This window comes from Erpetoichthys calabaricus, chromosome 2 (genome assembly GCF_900747795.2).
Source record: "Erpetoichthys calabaricus chromosome 2, fErpCal1.3, whole genome shotgun sequence".
In the NCBI taxonomy this organism is placed as follows: domain Eukaryota; kingdom Metazoa; phylum Chordata; class Cladistia; order Polypteriformes; family Polypteridae; genus Erpetoichthys; species Erpetoichthys calabaricus.
In genome coordinates this window covers 143,515,141-143,535,390 of record NC_041395.2, presented here as the reverse complement: position 1 = coordinate 143,535,390, position 20,250 = coordinate 143,515,141, and the positions used below count along the sequence as shown (strand labels likewise).

Here is a 20,250-nt window from a genome sequence, read left to right as displayed (position 1 = left end):
AGCCAAATTATTGTGGTCTCAGGTTTTCCAAGTGCACTGCGTATAAATGTCTTGAACAGCCACTGACTAGAATACCATATTTTTTTATCTGTTAACTACCTATCTATTGAAAAAAATAACTCACAATGTTTACTTTGTTCTAACATACATTTTTCCCCACCCACTGATTTCATAACACTTTATTTTGGTTCTCAAAGGGCACCTTGGCAGTTATTTTTGAAATACTGGCCACCAAATCAGATTGTTGAGTTTGTAGCACCAGCCATTTTCAACCATTTGACAGGTACTTTTAGGGTAAATTATTGAATTTGTCCTTCAGTCTTGGCAGGCCTAAAATTCAGAAATTAAATTTTTAAAATCATTGAACTGTGAAATCCACTCAGTCGCTATTTTAGCTAGTCCAGAAATTTTAAAATAGACCTTTTCACTTGGATTACTTAGCCTTCTTAGGTAGCACAAACTTTGTGCAGATTATAACATTATATTAAATTACAATATTTTCATGTTTTCATATGATAAAGTTTTCGGCATTTCATTTAAATGTCTGCCGTTGTCCTGAACTGTTAAGGAGTTTTGTAGAACAATTTTTGTAGATTGATTACATTATCATAAAATTGAAACAATGTCTCAGATTTAACTTGCAATAAACACAGTTTCATTTATTGTAAATGGGAAAACCTATCAGGTTTGACTAAAAGCAATTAATGATTTTGAATAGCAAGGCTGCCTGGTTGAGTGATTTTCACAATACATGGACTATTGTATTACTGAATTTTATATGGCTTTTTCCCCAAGATACATTTCAATTAAAATAAAAACTGCAGTGTAAGACAAAACACAGCGCAAACACATTGAGTTGAGGCTATTTATTTAAGTAAATGAATTAATGGAAGGTATCACTGTCTTACCTATTGCAGGCTTCAGAAATACCTGACTTGTGCCTTTTGTGGATTACAAGACAGCAAAGGTGGAAGTCTTCTGTGAATATTTTTTATCATGAGATGTCGTAAAGCAAATTAATACATATTATTAGAATTTATTTTACATTGCTGAAATTGCTATTTTGTCTGTGCTGTATTTACCACGTATACATTTGCTCTGCGTGTGATGAGTGGATGAAGCAATCACCTCATGTGGTACTTTTTTAACATTATGAAATAATACATTGGAATATAAAGGTTATGCATAAACTTTAAAAATGACATACACATTTAGTGCTTTATTTATAATGTACCTTTAAAAATTGTGAAAAAAATACTTTTATTTTAAAGATTTCAAATGTCGCAATTTCTGCAATATGCAACAGTAAAACAGAGAATGTGTATTTCAAAACCTCTTGTCAGGACATGGTGTTGCCGTTCATTTCTCTGACTATTACATATCATTGTAGTTGCTATCAGTTTGCAGAGAGGTTAGGTCGTTGTTCAGTGTATAAAATGATGGTTAAAATGAAAAATCTATACTGGATGCATTTGACTCTCTGTGCTGCTACAGCCTACTAAGGCTATATTCATACTACACGTAAAAGTGTTTGAATACCATTTTTGGGCTAATTTTCAATATTTTTGTTTGGATGTTTAGATTAATTTTGCAAGTTATTCAACTCCAATGTGAATTAAAGTACTAAAACAACACACAAAAAATCACACAAAGACTCATTTATGCTTACAGTGGGAGAGTCACAACCCCTATCAGCACTCCAGTTTGAAGTAAGAGAGAAATACTTTGGTTTTAGATGCAACATTTTAAACACTCACATAATTTTCTTTTACACAAATGTAAAACAGAAAAATACAATACCACGCTGAGCTCTATCAATCTACCTACACACCTATAAACAGAAAGAACAGCCCAGCTGTAAGCAACGTAATCAATGCCTGTGAAGGTTAAAGCAGCAAGTGCTCACTAACATCAACAACTGTTATATATGATGATAAACATGGCATATTCTTATTGTATTCAAAATAAAATGTTCAGAATCTGAGCATTCCCATAATACACACTCCAGTATCTCATTCTCAAGATTTCTTTCTACATTGTTTACTTGCTGCTTGAATACAACCTCACTGTTGCTTCCATGCCTCTGTTATAGAATTCTTTTATTTATAAAATCTCATCATGTGCATCATTGGAAAATGTAAAATATGGAAAAGTAAGCAAGGGTTTCTCGACCCATTTCTTCTGGATATGTCAGAGGTTGTTTAGTAATACTTTATTTGTTTCAGTTCTTCAAATTTGATTAATATCTTCTTTGTCAAAATGCTAGTCAGTGCTACAGTATATTGTAGTCTTGTTTTCTCTGTACAATTCTCTGTGATTAATACTTTTAATGTTGCTACAAAAATAAAAATTAATCTACACTATATAAGAACAAATACACTGACCACAGTTTTTGACACTGAAGTTCACAGACCTAAACCTATGTGAATGTTGTGGTGCTACTCCCCTGTTTTTCTTACCTCATTATTGGATGTGAAAATAATTATAAAAGCTATGAAGAAAAAATCAAACACACTTCACTAGTCAGCATCTTCAATTTAGTATAAGAGGTGTGAGCTGATAAGGTAGTACTGTGAACCTCTTGCCTATACAATGAATGAACGTTAATCATTTTATTGAACTTTAGTAGAACTTTTACATGAAGAAACTATATTTTAAGTTATCATGCAGCATCATGTAGCGCAGTACCTGATCAAGGACCCATGATAAAAGAAAGCAAAATAATGTAAAGGCTCATTAAAATGATGCTGTATGTTAATTTCTCAATGCGTATTAAAAAAAAAAGCTAGGACTGGGAATCGATTAAAAACATTAGCTAATTAATCACATAAATGTATTAATCACATTAAATCATGTAATTATAAAATGAATACATAAATCATGAAGTAATTACACACTGAATCACAAATTGAATGTAGAATCAACACCAATAAATTAAATAAATAAATAATGGCAGTTTCAACTTGACCTTAAACCTGAACTTTTAACAAAATACTACTTAAGCAAGTACAGCCTAAAAGAAAGGAAAAAAAAACATGGCCAAAATATTAATTATCAAATTGACACAGCATCTGAGACGCAGACGTGTCAAAGTAAGAATTAAACGATCGGAATGACTGTTGACTTTGAATGCACTACTGAAGACTAATTGAAGTGAAAGAATAAGCATCTCTTAAATGGGCATACATTAAAGTTTGTGTTAAAACTCTGAAAATACTATCCTCAATTGTTCATCACCATCAATGAACTGATAATTATACTCTACACAAGTGTTTTTCAACTAGTGCGCTGTTAAAATAACGGTGTAGTGCTCCTGGGTCCTGACTTGAGACTGACACACTCCTTACGTGACCGAGACCTGTCTGAAGAGGACGAGTCTACATGGAGAAGCCGACATAAAAGCAGCTCTGTGATTGCCTTAACTTTAATCGCACTCAGACTCCTCCAACCCCTCTATACTGTCTTCCTCTTCAGTGTTACGGCCCAGAAGCACACTGCTCTTTCACTGTCGCTCCCCTCTACTCACCAATTCAATAATATCGTGTGGCTCAACTGGATAAAATTTTGTTTCAGTATTTCTATATTATCCCATGGTAACACAACTAACATGCCTGGCCAAATAATGTACATTTTTTCACATAGGATCCAGAATTGCAGCAAGCAAGAGCTTGATGAAAAGCTGTGTCTTCCCCTCCAGGGCAGAATCTCTCCTAAGGGGACTTGTGTACTGCACTAACAAATGTTTTCACTGTTATGCTGTGTTTGTCCATTGGCTACAGGTGTAGATTTGTCAGTCCACAATCCACTGGCTGTGCATCTGATAAAGAGGCTGCACTTTTCATCACAAATTGCTGTAGTAGTTAACTCTAGCGATTTCAGTATTGGATTCATCTCCTCTAGCATTCTCTAATAGCCATCTCTCCGTTCCTGGTTATGAACATCTCCTGCCTTTGTAACAAAGTGATCATAGAGCCAAGTCAAGCATTAAAACGTAATGAGATGAAGTCTTTCATCACTGAATAAGTGAATGTTTGGGCAGTGACATCTGCTCTTGTTTATCAGAGAGACGCTTCGTTGACTGTGGGCAAATGTGAGACAAAATTGTTGCTTGTCACATATAAAAAGGGACAGGTTTCAACCCTTCGTTGTTGAAATGAACATGCAAAACAGAAAACCAAATCCCAGTCACATTGTTTATTGGCTTTTTCAATGTTGTAAGTCAGATGATTGTCCACTGTATAACATTCTACATTCTTGATTGCCAGTGCCAGTGACTACAATCCAGCTGTCATTTATGTATTAGCATGTCATCATCATGTAGCATCATGTATACATTAAGACCCAGCAGTCAGTTGATATACCTGTAGACACATACAAAGTCTACAAGAATCTTTTTTTTTTTTTTTTATTATTAAATCAGCTTCCATTTTGTGTAAAGGTCTCAGCTTTGGTACTATTCATTCTGGGTTCAAAAGATGAAGAATCTCTTTTGTACTGAACAAATAGCTTCAAAATTGCCTTGCAGGCATGGGTTTGCTTTTTGGCCTTTACATCTTTTTATGCCTATTTAATAAAAAATAATAATAATAATAATTGAGGATTTATAATGCTACCTCAAAACCTTTGATGTTCCGTCTGTGATTGTTCAGTATTTTAAGTGGCCTAAAGGATGATTAGCTTGTGTTTTAATTCTGCTTTTTTACCCTTAGGCAGTTTTTTTTTTTAAATTACAGCAGAATAAATCATATTTTAATTAGTTGAGTCTTCTGCTTGGATAGTGCTGTAAAATTTACACAAAGTACAAATTATCTGCTTCTTTTTAATGTAGGCAGACCCTCTTCAATTATTATGTTTGTAACAGTGTCAATGCTTTTTTTATCATATTTCTTCTGTATTAAAATAAATGTGATGTCTTTCTTGCTGAACTTTTTTGAACATGTAGGTTTTTTTACAGAACAAAGTGGTGTTAAAAAAAAAGGTCATGGGGACTTTTGTAATGGCTGTTTATATATGGTAGGAAAATCTGTTTGTGTGTAACTTGATACCAAGTCATAGGGGATAAAATTGATGCCTGATTTTTTGCTTATTTGTGCCCCCACTGTATCATCAGTATCTCACTATTCTCACTCCACCAACCACACACACACAGCCAGTTCCACATGATCAGTCTTTAATTCCTCTTTCCCATATTTATGACACTCTTTTTTCTACCTTCTGGGATGGTAAGGCCGGCACTGACAGTGAGACTGAGGCCAAATAGCTTTTTGAAGAGGCCAGAAGGTGGTGTCTTGACCAACAGGTAGTACAAAATATTAGGTTTAGACAGCTTGGGACCATATGTTCTTGTTAAGAGTGAAGATCTGGATGGATTGCATGTGTTCAGTTTTTGCCCTTCAACCTGTTAGGTGTCATCATGCAATCTAGCAATGGCAAAAATTGGACTGCAAAAAAATTATGCTATACCTAAACCTTAACAGCACAAGTATTAGAGGTACCAGGGGCTGCTAGGGATAAGTTATAGACAATTTGTTTGTGGTGCCAGTGAGGGGCACCATTAAATCTTGGGCTAGTCCTGGGAAGGAGTTTAAAGCTGTGTTTGTTTGTTTTAATACATTGTGGTCATTTTTTGTTTGTTGTGATAAAATGCTTAAGAAAGTGCAAAGTAAGTCAAACCTATTTAAACAATCAATCAAATGCAACAAAAAGAACCATCCAACCCCCAGCACCCCAACTTCCCCAAAGGCAGAATAAAATCTATACATATTAATAAAAGGCAAAGCCCTCACTGACTCACTGACTGACTGACTGACTGACTGACTGACTGACTCATCACTAATTCTCGAACTTCCCGTGTAGGTGGAAGGCTGAAATTTGGCAGGCTCATTCCTTACAGCTTACTTACAAAAGTTAGGCAGGTTTCATTTTGAAATTCTACGCGTAATGGTCATAACTGGAACCTGTTTTTTGGCCATATACTCTAATGGAGGAGGCGGAGTCACGTATCGCGTCATCACGCCTCCTACGTAATCACGTGAACTAAAAACAAGGAAGACATTTACAGCACGAGTCAAATGCGGGAACGAAGGTAAATGACGTTAATTTTTGAGTGTCTTTTAATACTGTGTATGGATACATATTAACACGTGCAATTAAACGTGTGCATTTACGGGGTGATTTCTCAGGCTTAAAAGCTCGCCTTTATCAAACGCGGGAACAAAGGTAAATGACATTCTTCAGTGTCTTTTAATACTGTGTAAGCATACATATTAACACATGTGCAATTAAACGTGTGCATTTACGGGGTGATTTCTCAGGCTTAAAAGCGTGCCTTTTATTAACCCTTTAACCGCCAACTCCCTAAATATTCCCCAAGCCAGGCGAAATCTGAACAATTTTCGTTTTTTTTACTTTTTTACATTTTTTTTACATTTTTTACATTTATTCAAGCAGTATTGACCACTAAATGTTGTGCAAGTTGCCAGTGTATACACGAAATCTATAAATGTAACCTGAATTCTCAGCTAAGCAAAACATCTTGATACCAAACCGTGCCCTTTTCAATGGTAGATACTGTCGAAACTGTAAGCGGCCCTTCCACGACAATAAACTTTCATCAACTGCAACTGACGGTCCTGGCATGTAGGGCAACTGAAATGCTTCAAATAAATGATCAATCAAAGGACGTAGCTTGAACAAGTGGTCGCGGTTTGGATCTTTCTTATCTGGCTCGTTTCTGTTGTCATTCAAATGAAAGAATTTCAGCAGCAAAGAGAATCGGTTACGTGTCATGACAGCTGCAAAAATAGGTGTTGCATACATAGGATCTGTAGACCAGTACATCTCAATATCTGGTTTTCTGATTATTCCCATCAACATCAAAATCCCAATGAATTTTTTCATTTCGTTTTCATCAGTGTCAAACCAAGCACGAACACGGGAATGTGGAGGTAAATTGGGATTTTTCTCAATAAACTGTGCTGCATACAGATTTGTCTGATGAACAAAATGTCTGATCAAATCAGGTGACACAAACAGCTCATAAAACTGCTCAGCAGTGTAATTGTTTACATCAACAATAAAGCCACACGTTCCCTCAAACGAATGCAGAAAAGGTAGTTCACCACAGGCAGCAGCCCAGATGAGATGCTGGGGATATACCCACTCAGCGCCGTCATCCGATGCGTCTTCATTCACAGTATCATGCAGCGCACGTTGCTGCTCATCACTGTCGCTAAAATCTTCTTCAGAACTGCTACAATCATGATCAGAACTGTCCAAAATCGCCTGCAAAGCCTCACTTGAAGTCAGTTTACGTTTCGCCATATTCACAGCTGTTACATGCGAATCACGTCACATGACCGGCCAAAACAACCACAGACTTGTCGAAATACAACGTAGTAATAATACCCACGCCAAACCGTCAGTTATACTACTTGCCAGGCATTCATATAACCACAGGCAAATGTGCCGGATAATTCCGGCAGTATGGCGTTAGCAATAAAACAACGGTGCCGGATATATCCGGCAGAGGGCGGTTAAGGGGTTAAAATGCTAAATGCAAACTGTTTTCATTCTGAAGGGCACAAACCACGTTAGATTTCAGACGTTAAACGCGCAAAAATGTCGGTACACCAGATAAATAAGCGCAACATATTATCAGTTGTATTGTATGCTTACAATACATATAGAAATGTGTTAATAGTTAACTAATATTATGGGATGGTGTTTTTCGACTCGCGCCTTGATTTAAACGATTGCATTTCTTGGTGGGTTTGCGTAGCTTATTGTCAATATCTTTACATCTCTTTTTAAGACTTAATTTAAAAAGGTTTTCTTTTGTTCTTAATTAAAATTTAAAAGCAATACTTCACCGCTGCGAAGCCCCTCTAGCGCTGACGTCCGAGCTTCGATTACCGTAAGCGAGTGCAGTGAGTGTGTACTCCTGATGAGCCAAGAATAAGGGGGAAAGATGTGTCGCGTACTCTTTGCATTATTTGATAGTAAACTATTTTCAACCATTCTATGATCTGCTTCTCACAACTGAAGGCACCGTGGCTGATGTTACCTCACTTGCTGGCCAACCATAAGCGTTACCTGGTAGGTAACCAGCCACTCACTTCACTACCATACGGGAATCGAACCTCGGACGTCAGCGCTACAGGCGAAGCCCCTAAAATTGCGCCACGGCGTGTGGTTCGTTTATTTGACGACATGTAGATCGGGGTAATTACATTCACGGCACTCGTAGTCTGATTCACAATCTGATTGTATGGGTGGTTACCTACCAGGTAACGCTTATAGTTGGCCACCAAGTCAGCTGGAAGTGATCACTCGAGTGAAGGCAGCTTCACAAAAAAACAGATCCTTAACAAACTGTTATTAGTATATTTTCCCTCAATTTAAAAAGGTTTTATTTTCTTCTTAATAAAAATTTAAAAGCAGTACTTCACTGGTGCAAAGCGCATGGATTTGACCGACTGACACATACAGACATATGCATGAGTGCAGGTACTTCGGAAAGAAACCACCGTGTAAACCTAAAGTTTAAATTAAGTTCATAGACCTACAAAACGTTGCCATTCATTTGAGGCAAGATTGCTTTACTTTTGTACAACTATACGTTGCATTCTCAAGAGTGTGCTTGCACGGCTTCGGATATAGATAGATATCTATCTATCTATCTATCTATCTATCTATCTATCTATCTATCTATCTATCTATCTATCTATCTATCTATCTATATATATATATATATATATATATATATATATATATATATATATGTATGTCTATATATAAATATGTAAGCTTGTAAGTACTGCCTTACTTCTCTTTAAGAAAGGAAGATGTAATGATACTTGATTTAAACGATTCCATGTCTTCCTGGGTTTGCTTAGCTTATTGTCAATATCTTTACACCTTTTTTTAAGACTTATTGACTGAAACAGGCTTTCACGAAAAAAGTTAGGGCTTTGCTACAGGATACACCCTCCACAAGTTAAGCAAGTAAAAATAAAATATATATTTCTGTTTTATTTAAACCTTTTAAGTTCGTATGCATAACCCCATTTGGCTGTTTTATTTTTTTTTTTCTTTCTTCAGTAATATTTAATCTCCTTAAAGAAAAAGAACATATTCATTTTACTTTTTTTGTATCTCTTTAGTAATATTTTAGTGTAAAAGGATAACCAGTATTTAAACCTTTTATGTTACTTTATAAATTTATTTTACACAATGTTGAAAAATTAATAAGAAAGCTACATATTTTGGCAGCTGCTGCTTTAATTTTCAATGAAATGAAAAAACCTCTCCAAGACAAAACGTCAATGAAGAAGAAACAGTTTGCACAAACAAACAAAATGAGAAACCCTCATTTATAAAAGTTTGCTGCAGATGACTTAACTGAAAATAAATGAATAGTTCCTATGTGTATAATACATATTTATCTATTTTACTTATGCCTTTATTCCAGCAACCTGCAACATCTGAGGTACAATTTCTTGCATTACTTTTGTTTTTTGCAGCACAGGCACCTGAAGTGACTTCCTCAGGGTCACACAGTGGTGTCAGTACCAGGACATATATATATATATGTGAATGTATGTATGTATATATGTATGTCTATATTTATATCTATATATATATATTTATATATATATATTTATATGTAGATATGTATATATATATGTGTCAATGTATGTATGTATGTCTAGATATATATATATATATGTAGATATGTATATATAGGGCGGCACGGTGGCGCAGTGGTAGCGCTGCTGCCTCGCAGTTAGGAGACAGGGTTCGCTTCCCGGGTCCTCCCTGCGTGGAGTTTGCATGTTCTCCCCTTGTCTGTGTGGGTTTCCTCCGGCGCTCCAGTTTCCTCCCACAGTCCAAAGACATGCAGGTTAGGTGGATTGGTGATTCTAAATTAGCCCTAGTGTGTGCTTGGTGTGTGGGTGTGTTTGTGTGTGTCCTGCGGTGGGTTGGCACCCTGCCCGGGATTGGTTCCCTGCCTTGTGCCCTGTGTTGGCTGGGATTGGCTCCAGCAGACCCCCGTGACCCTGTGTTCGGATTCAGCGGGTTGGAAAATGGATGGATGGATGGATGGATGTATATATATGTGTATATATATGTAGATATGTGTATATATGTAGATATGTAAATATATATGTATATATATGTGTCTGTGTATATATATATATGTATGTGTGTGTATGTATGTATGTGTATATGTATATATGTGTATGTGTGTATATATATGTTGATATATGTATATATATATGTATATGTATATATATGTTTATGTGTGTGTGTGTGTGTGTGTATATTATATATATAAAAAACAGCAACACTCATAACAATGACAACACAATTACATTGACAATCATGTTACGTTATTTTTAAAATGTTTCCTTTTCTTTTTCATAACCTCTTTAACACACTACTTCTCCGCTGCGAAGCGCAGGTATTTTGCTAGTCTACAATAAAAATCAAAGAATGTCAATGCTGTAATGCCAATGAACATATCTCTTGTATGACAGCATAGGGTAAAAAACTGAAGAATGATATTTGCATTTTATTAAAGGACCTATTGATATATTGTTTTCCATTATGAGGCATTCCCCTCATTTTTGAATTATAGTATTTAGCTTAAGTACACAATTACAGCAGAATGAAGTTTTTGTTTGAACAATCGAAAATAAACCAAGTGAATTTGTAGCTGCTGGAAGGTAAGGCAAGATGAAGCATGGGTCAACACGTGCTGAAAATAACTTCTCAGTCCAAAAGTAAATTTTAAAAAGTTTAGTGAAATTTCAAAGCAAATAGTACACACAAAATAAAGAAAAAGGTTGTTACACACGTAGAATAAAAAAAGCAAAAAAAAAAATGGAAATATGTTTCTTCTAGTTAAACTTCAATTGTTTCACAAAATTTTGCCGTCTGTATGGAAAAAATTAAGCAAGACTTGCATAGATGGTCAACCCTTCATCTCACTCTAGCCGGAAGAATTAACATTGTTAAGATGAATATCCTTCCTAAACTTTTTTTATTTCAAAATATTCCAATATATATCAATAAATTGTTTTTTAAACAGTTAGATTCAACAATAACCTCATTCATTTGGAACTCAAAACACCCACGTTTCCGAAAAGCGACCCTACAAAGACCTCAGGCAGAAGGTGGCATGGCTTTACCTAATTTTCAGTTTTATTACTGGGCAGCAAACATACAAGCCATAAAAACCTGGACACAAAAAAATGAACATACACAGGCTTGGCTCGCAATAGAAGTAAAATCCTGTAGTACTTCTTTATACTCCCTGCTCTGCTCTCTAATAAATGCAAGTTATCGCAAATATACTAATAACCCAATTGTGCTTTACTCACTCAGAATATGGAACCAACTTAGAAAGCATTTTAAGATGGAAAATCTTTTATCTGTGGCACCTCTGCAAGAGAACCACCTCTTTCAACCCTCACAAACATATCCAGTGTTTAATACCTGGAAAAGTTTTGGGATTAAAATGCTCAGAGATCTTTATATAGACAACATATTTGCATCTTTTGAACAATTATGTTCAAAATTCAACCTCCCAGCTACACATTTTTTTCACTATCTTCAAAACAGAAATTTCGTTAAACAGAGATTTCCCCCACCTTGCACCCTCCACAATGCTGGAAAAAATACTGCTCAATTTTGAGGAATTAACCACCATTTCCGCATTATATAAAATCCTATTAGAGTCCCTACCTTTCAAAGATCCAAGAGGACATTGGGAAGAAGATCTCTTAATCAATATATCAGAAAAGGAGTGGAAGGTAGCAAAGCAGAGAATTCACTCGAGCTCCATATGCGCAAAGCATAGAATTATTCAACTAAAAATTATATATCGAGCCCATCTGTCTCGCTTAAAACTGTCCAAAATGTTTCCAGGGCAGGATCCAACCTGCGAACGCAGCAACCAAGCTCCTGCCTCACTGGGTCACATGTTCTGGGTCTGCACCAAACTAACATAATTTTGGACCAAAATTTTTAAAGTGCCTCTCAGACAGCCTTGGTATCACAATTCCTCCAAAACCATTAACAGCTGTGTTCGGTGTTCTTCCAGACGAACTTGAAGTGGAGAAGGACAAGCAAACGGTGATTGCATTCACTCCACTTTTGGCACGCAGACTTATTCTGTTAAATTGGAAGAATCCTAACTCTCCTCTGATAAGTCAGTGGGAAAACGGTGTTTTATATTATTTGAAATTGGAAAAAATCAAATTCTCAGTTAGAGGATCTGTACAAAACTTTTTCAAAACCTGGCAGGATCTAATCAATATTATTTTAGAATAAGAGAAATAACTATTAACACATTTAATTCCCTTCTCCATCTCTTATTTACCTGTGTATTTATTTCTCCCTTTCTTTTATTTATTGTTGCTTTATTAAAAAGCCCTAAGCAATTCTCCTTTGGCTTAGCTCTCCTTCTCAGGGGTGGGGTTTGATTAGTCTTCAATTTTGTTTGGTTATAAATTGATCTATTTGTATGGAATGATTACAATAAAAATTAATAAATAAAATAAAAAAAAATAAATAAAAAAATAAACTTCAATTGTTTCTATACTTAAGGATGAATTATTTTGCTATGCTTTATTTCGAATTCAGTATGCTCTAAAAGTACGGCTCTGTACATACAACTGAGCATGTTAAGGCACAGTTTGAAACTGTGTGCCCTCCATGCCTTCATTTCAGCAAGGCAGGTCACTTACTGAGCCTAATCTGTAGTCAGAGTGACAAGAAACAGTTAGAATATTCCAATTCAATTCAGTTTGTGGGGGTTATAAGAACCTATAAACTATGCACTAATATATAGGCAAACATTTAATATAACTTAGATAATTAGCAGTCAGATGAGGTGGCTCGGGCATCTGATCAGGATGCCTCCTGGACGCCTCCCTGGTGAGGTGTTCCGGGCACGTCTAACCGGGAGGAGGCCCCGGGGAAGACCCAGTACACGCTGGAGGGACTATGTCTCTCGGCTGGCCTGGGAACGCCTTGGGATTCCCCCGGAAGAGCTAGAAGAAGTGGCCAGGGAGAGGGAAGTCTGGGCATCTCTGCTCAAGCTGCTGCCCCCGCGACCCGATCTCAGATAAGCGGAAGAGGATGGATGGATGGATAGATAACTAGCAAATGGCTCTTACAGAATTCCTTAAATAGAACCAGATCTGTTTGAAAACAAACAAACTGCTGGAATCAAGGCAAGAATTGATTCCACCAAGTATTACTTAAACTGTGCACACATTTATGTAACCAAGGCATTGAAAGATATTTTTTTTTCTTAATTTGTTTTTTCCACTTAAATGTTGTTGGGTATGCGGTCTGATTAAAGATTAAATCATACATGGAGAAGGAGGAGTTTGGGAGCATACAATGATACAGCGTGCTGCCACACCCACCACATGACACATGCATGTTTTACAATTTAACCTTTGCATCAACATTTGATATTCCAATGAGGATGTGGAGACTTTAGACTTCCAACTGTAGTTTCTTAAACAGCAATAGTTGTGTAGAATGCCTGATCAGAGAAGCCAAATTTTATTACAGGGCAAGTGCTAAATTAATACAAGGTGAGCTTTATAAAATGTTTGCAAAACAATGAACAATACACTTTCATAACAGGGGTATTCAGCTCAAGCCATGCATTTCTATATGTTACCAGCCTCAGGCCTAGAGGCATCTGAGCGATGTGATGTCAAAGGCATAAAAGAAGCTGGCAGCAGTTTGGAGTTTCTGACCATACTTTTTTTTTTTTTTTCTGATTTACCCAGAGGTATATATCTGCTTCAATCTATACCTAGATCAACATGATATATCAATTTTCTTTTCTGAACAATAGTGTAAACACAGTTTCTTTGTTTAAAGAATAGTATTATTGTCAGATAAAGAGAAGTACATATACCATGGTTTGCGGATTAGTAACCAGTGTCCCCAGCACCTATTAGTTTTCAAAGCAGAAGACTGTTTTGCAGGACAGATAAAATACTTGTGTCCTGTAGATAGCCCTCAACAATAACCTGTAACAATTATTCAGGAAATTTGCCTTTTCACTTATCATCCCAGTCTCAAACAATGGGTACCTATTGCCCCTTAATCTCTTGGCTTTTACTGTACATTTATCATTTACATGTGTTTTTCCTAAAAGCAACGCATAGAAATGTTGTTTGCTTTAAAATTTTCTATCCTATTGCATATATACCATACAGACTTTTATTTTAACCAGTTTCTTAATCAAAAGGTTATTCTTGGTTGGTCTGAGTTCTTGATTTTAATTATGTTTAATAGATTCAAGCTACGCACACTTTGAATTACAGTAACAAACCAGAATGCCTGACAATAATTACAGATATGTTTAAAAAGCTTTGTCCCTCTTTCAGAACTTAATGTTTTAATTTAAAATTGTGCTGAGCTGAAAAAAATTAGCAGATCCACTTACTAATGTTGAATTAAGTTAGTCTACTTGGATGCATTTAGTTTTGTATAGCTGGCACATCAAAAAGAAGAATGGGCTTCTAGGAAGTAAGATACTAAGATTCTTGAATCAAAATCACAAACAAAACTTTGTACTGATGACAAGCTAGATGTCAGGTTTCAAAAGAAATTCAAAAAGACACAGAAATAAGCCTTTGTTTAAGACTAGAAAGAAAGCCTCCACCCAACATGACCACCATAATTTTAACTGAATACCAAGGCTCTAGAATTTGTTTCAGTAAATTCTTTAATGTTACTTCTAGATTGTGATGATTAAAATGATCCACACAAAATTGACTTTTCAGCAGAACTTAGTGTTTTGCTTACAAAATAGGTTGTGATTCGTTTCTAACATAATTTGGAACAATGACATAAGAAGAAAAACGTTTACATTCTGTCGGTAGCCATTTTCATACATTTTTTTCTGTATGTCATTTAAAATTTAAAAAATATTTTACATTACATTTACATAAAATATTTTATATTTAAGATCTACTGAAAAAAAATGAAAGTTTGCATTTTCTCAGCTATGATAAGGCAGTTGCTATATACCAGATGGGAGTATTTGGCAGCAGCGACTTTCCATGTATTGTTTTCTTTTGGGTAAAGCATGATAATGTACTCAGTGGTGTGTTTTGGTGTGTCCATCCATCCATCCATTTTCTAACCCGCTGAATCCGAACACAGGGTCACGGGGGTCTGCTGGAGCTAATCCCAGCTAACATAGGGCGCAAGGCAGGGAACCAATCCTGGGCAGGGTGCCAACCCACCGCAGGACACACACACAAACACCCACACACTAGGGCCAATTTAGAATCGCCAATCGACCTAACCTGCATGTCTTTGGACTGTGGGAGGAAACCGGAGCGCCCGGAGGAAACCCAATCAGACACGGGGAGAACATGCAAAATCCACGCAGGGAGGACCTGGGAAGTGAACCCGGGTCTCCTTACTGCAAGGCAGCAGCGCTACCCACTGCGCTACCATGTCGCCCGTTTTGGTGTGTCTTCTTATGAAAAATGTTCAGCATATACTCATATGTGATGATGAGAATGAGAGGCAACAGTAGAACTGATTTTACCACTGTGGTATGGCTTACATGCACTATGCAGCTCCAGTAAAAAGCACAGATAAACATGAAAGTGTGAACAAGGTTTTAAAAGCAATATTCTTTGTTTTTCACAAAAACAAAAATGAAACCTGCAAAAATGTATTATAGTTGCATTTATCCAATGTTTCCAAAATTCTACAGCTTCAATTTGGTTCATAGAATTATTTACACAATAAATGTGGCACATTTGCAAAACATTCCAGTCCAAGTGTCTTCATTTTAAACATTTTAGTTAAATTCAATGTAAAAACAGTTAAAAAAAAACCAGAAATATTGATAACACAAAAAAAGGCTTACATATCTTGTAGTATTTCTTTACATTTTTATCATTCGTGTACAGGACATTTGTCAGAGCATGCGGTCAAAAAACTGTACGCCATTCTCCCATTTGAAAGCAAACCTAACAGTTCATGCTTGTGGTAGACAGACAATGTTCCTAACTTTCAAATTAAAATTCTGTTAGTACAGGTATAACTGAGAAAATTATATTACATGTCAATTTACAGGGATAAAAGATTATACCATTATCTAACTAATTATGTGACACTTATATTTTATTCATATTAAGCAAACACTTTTGTGAATTTTAACATTAACTTTAACTTTCTCAAATTGGTTCTTACAATCCTTTTCACTGAATTTTGCGATTGCAAAATTGCCTGCAAAAAAATTTTAGTGTCAGTTTCAAGATACTGCATGCAAATGAAAATTTCACTTGTCACTAGTTCAAGACTCTTTCAAAACATGTTTGTAATTTGGGGTAATGAGGGAAGTAAAAGGAAAACCATGAGGGAGTCATACGGCTATATATATATATTTGTCAGAATCTCAGTTTTATATGTGGCATATATTTTAATTGTCTCTAACTTATACTTGGCTTTTTATGTACTGATGTTCTGAATTTTATTTTCATGTCCTCTGTTTTGCCTAATGAATTGTTTCATTCTGTAATGTAATGTCAAGTGCCCTGAAAATCTCCTTATGGAACTGCTCAGTGTGAAAGGTGCTATAAATTAAATTAATAGCCTCCATATAAGGATATGGACCAGCTTTCAAAAGCATTGGTTTTATCATTAGTATCAAGGTAAGGTTTAGCAATGTATAATTAAAGTCATAACATATTATGAGTTTTCTACAGCTATATGGAGATTATTTAGTGATCCACTACATTCTTATATGGTTCTTAACTCATTCAAGGTCCATTATGAAAGGTGGAGATGGCTTACATTTATGGTTTGAAAATTAGGCATATTATGTTATCCATTCCTTACAGTTCATGGTTTCCTTTTTTGAGTTATCAAAAAAAAATATCACACACACACACACACTCACACAAGATAAAGAAGACAGAATACCATATATAAAAACAAACTAAAAGCAAATGTGATCTTTGTGATCCATCTCAAATTTTCTAGATTTGTAAAGCAAACTTTGTTTGATAAATTGCCTTTTATTGCTCACCACAAGGCACATAAATAAATGGAACATTCAAACTGTGGCTGTTCCCAGACTGCATTGTTCAGAAACCACCTTAGCCAAACGGTCACAGTCCCTGCTGCAGTTGGAAGCGGATTTGAAAACATTTAATAAATCCTCCCCTTGTTCTGCATATCAGTCATCAACTGCCTCATAAACCAATTAAATACATCCCATGGACCAGACTTGAAAGTGTGATTTCTTAACACAAATGTTGAATAAAGCTTCAATTACCATAAGTAAGATGTCTCTGAAATTTAAAATTATCGCTGTTGGATTCACTGTAACTTTCATAAATACTAACTCTGCCCATCGAGTAAATAACAGTACTTTGCATTCAAAGGTTGATGCTGCTTATAATTAGGAACCCACTGAGAGCTATTGCACAGCATCTTATTTTTCCAGCTTTTATTATTTTTTATATCTTACTATATGTTCTCTGATATCTAGTATCTTGGTCATGTTCTAGAATACACTGCAAACCCAACTGGGTTTTAAACAAAAAAAGGATTACATATTGTCACAAAAAGGGACTCCAGACATCGCAAGAAGTTTTGGGGCAGCCACCCGTATATTGTAATCCAGGCTGCAAAAGGGTAGTTTGTCAGAATAGCACAGGGTAGTTTACACTACTGAGTCCAAGACAGAACTGATGACCAGAGGAAGGGGAGCATCTTTTATGGAGAGTTGACCGGAAGTGATGTCACCCTCGGGGTAGGGACCAGAAGTGATGTCGCCCTTGGGCCGGAGACCGGAAGTGATGTCACCCTCGGGGCGGGGACCGGAAGTGTCTTCTTCTGGGCTTCGGCACCTGGTGGGATTTCCCGGGAACGGTCTGTAGGGAACTGAGAAAGAGAGTTAGTGCACCTCTCTGCCCCCTGGTTAGATAAGTTGTTACGACTATATAAGCCCTTCAGCTGCCTCCCATTCTCATGTGTGTGACAATATTTTCATTTATAAATAGAGATATAATTCTCTTTCTTTCTTTCTTTCTTTCTTTCTTTCTTTCTTTCTTTCTTTCTTTCTTTCTTTCTTTCTTTCTTTCTTTCTTTCTTTCTTTTTGTTTGATTGTGTACTATTTTTGTGAATATACACTAATTCCCCACTGTCTGAACTGTTAGTTTCATGACTGGCCTAACACACTCTGCTCTTCTGAGATCTGTATTCCAAATGCATGCATTAAAGGAATCAAGATAATGTGAAACAAAACCTTTAGAGATGACATGGACAACAAACCTTATTACATGAATTTTTTCCTACTTATCCACCCATCTCTTCTTAGATATTTCCTGTTCTTCATAGGGTTATTCCAAACAACAATACTTTAATAAAGTAAATAAAGAGATGGCATAATAATGGAGTGCTTTCCCGACCACTAGCTTGTTTGAAGCCCAGTCACTGTGTTCAATTTGTATGCTCTCCTTGTATCTGCTGAATTTTCTTCTAGGTGTTGCAGTTTTTTTCCACGTTACAATAATGTGCATATTAAGCTGTGTACTTTACAATGTCATGGTAGGAAATAAGGGTATAACTACTCTTGGGCCAGTTGGGCAGGTAGCTCTTTGGCACACATATTTTATAGTAATCTTGGAAGAAAGTTGTCAGAATTCCATCACAACAAAAAACTTATCTGTCTGTTATCTATATAAATAGCCAGAAGATTGCTGCTTCAATGCTAGAAGAACACTATAGTTAATGAAACTACATAGAATGATGGACCCAAAGGACAAGCTGCCACCCCTTCAAATTTTCTGCATGCCATTTCTTGATTGATATAATAACCCAGAGAATTACAATGAAAAAGTAGTGTGTTAACTAAATTGGTACACATTGACATGAACATAATGACACACTATCTATTTGGATAATCACTTTGTCGATATGTGAAAACTAGTGCTGGACAGTATACCTGTTCATACCAAAAAACATTTTTTATTTTTGTTTTGATATGGATTTTTCTTATACCGCAACACCGGTTTAAATAGCCAAAATAACGTTCGGAATGTGGCGCAGCGAGAAACTGTTTAACCCCCTTAAACCTTTTTCACGGAGTACATGCATTAGTGGAGGTATTGAACGGTGAAAATGGACAGAGAACATTCCGAAACTGAAGCTGTAGCAGACGATAAAGTTGAACATGATGACACAGAAGAACTTTTGCCGAAAAAAGGAGCTGTGTCTGTTGTCTGGAGATACTTTGGTTTTAAAAGGTCGGATGTGGACCATTATGTTCAAATGTGTGAATACTGTTTCTATACTATTGGATAATACTGCAAGCCAAGTTGTACTTGTTTTATTTTTTTTTCAATACTGCGTAATGTACCGGGGTACTGTGTAATAGTGTGACGACAGGTTGACTTTATTCTCGACATTTCCACTTTAATCTCGACACTTATGACGAGAATAAAGTCAACATGTTGACTTTATTCTCGTAATTTGTCATTAAAGTAGAACATCGTAAACTAAACTTCATCTTAAAATGAATATTTAATTTATCATGATGAAATGCATTAAAGCATGTATTAATCATGTGGGGTCACGGTGGCGTGGAGGTTGCACTGCTTCCTCACAGCAAGGGGGTGCCGGGTGTTCCCTGCCTTGAATTTGTATGCTTTTCTGGTGGGTTTACTTGCCGTGCTTCAGTTTCCTTTCAAAGTCATGTAGGATATGGGGTTTTGTTATGCTATATTGACTCTGCTAGTGTATGAATTGCTCATATTCACCCAACGATGTGCTGGCACCCCGTTCAGGATTTGCTCCTGCCTTGCACACAATGATTACTGGGATGGGTGCAACCCTGAATGGATGGCATAATTAAACATGTATAACGAAGATTTTTTTAAAGTTCACAAAGACATTTAACGTGCGGTGATTACTTATGTGGAGAAAGAAAAAGGAAGGATAGGAACTGGGGGTTTGGTATGTCAGACAGAGACAGCACGCATGCAATAAAGAAAGCCCGCTCAGAAGAACATGCATTGGATTCTGTGTTCGTGTCTCCGACCACCAGATTACAAACCCAACATTTACACAATATTTAAGTTAAACCTGTGTGATACCCATTCATACATCCAGTTTTTTTGGAGCCTCGTCACACCTGCTGTAAAGTTCTCTACACTGAACGTATACCTGGGGACCCCTTACTG

The 20,250-nt window shown here is 36.2% G+C and overlaps 1 protein-coding gene across 2 annotated transcripts in view; it reads left to right on the top strand.

The window, feature by feature from the left end:
• The window catches only part of LOC114646412 (inactive N-acetylated-alpha-linked acidic dipeptidase-like protein 2), a 1,943,185-nt gene that overhangs the window by 787,077 nt on the left and 1,135,858 nt on the right, over positions 1-20,250 (top strand). The gene's annotated exons all lie outside the window — the stretch shown is intronic.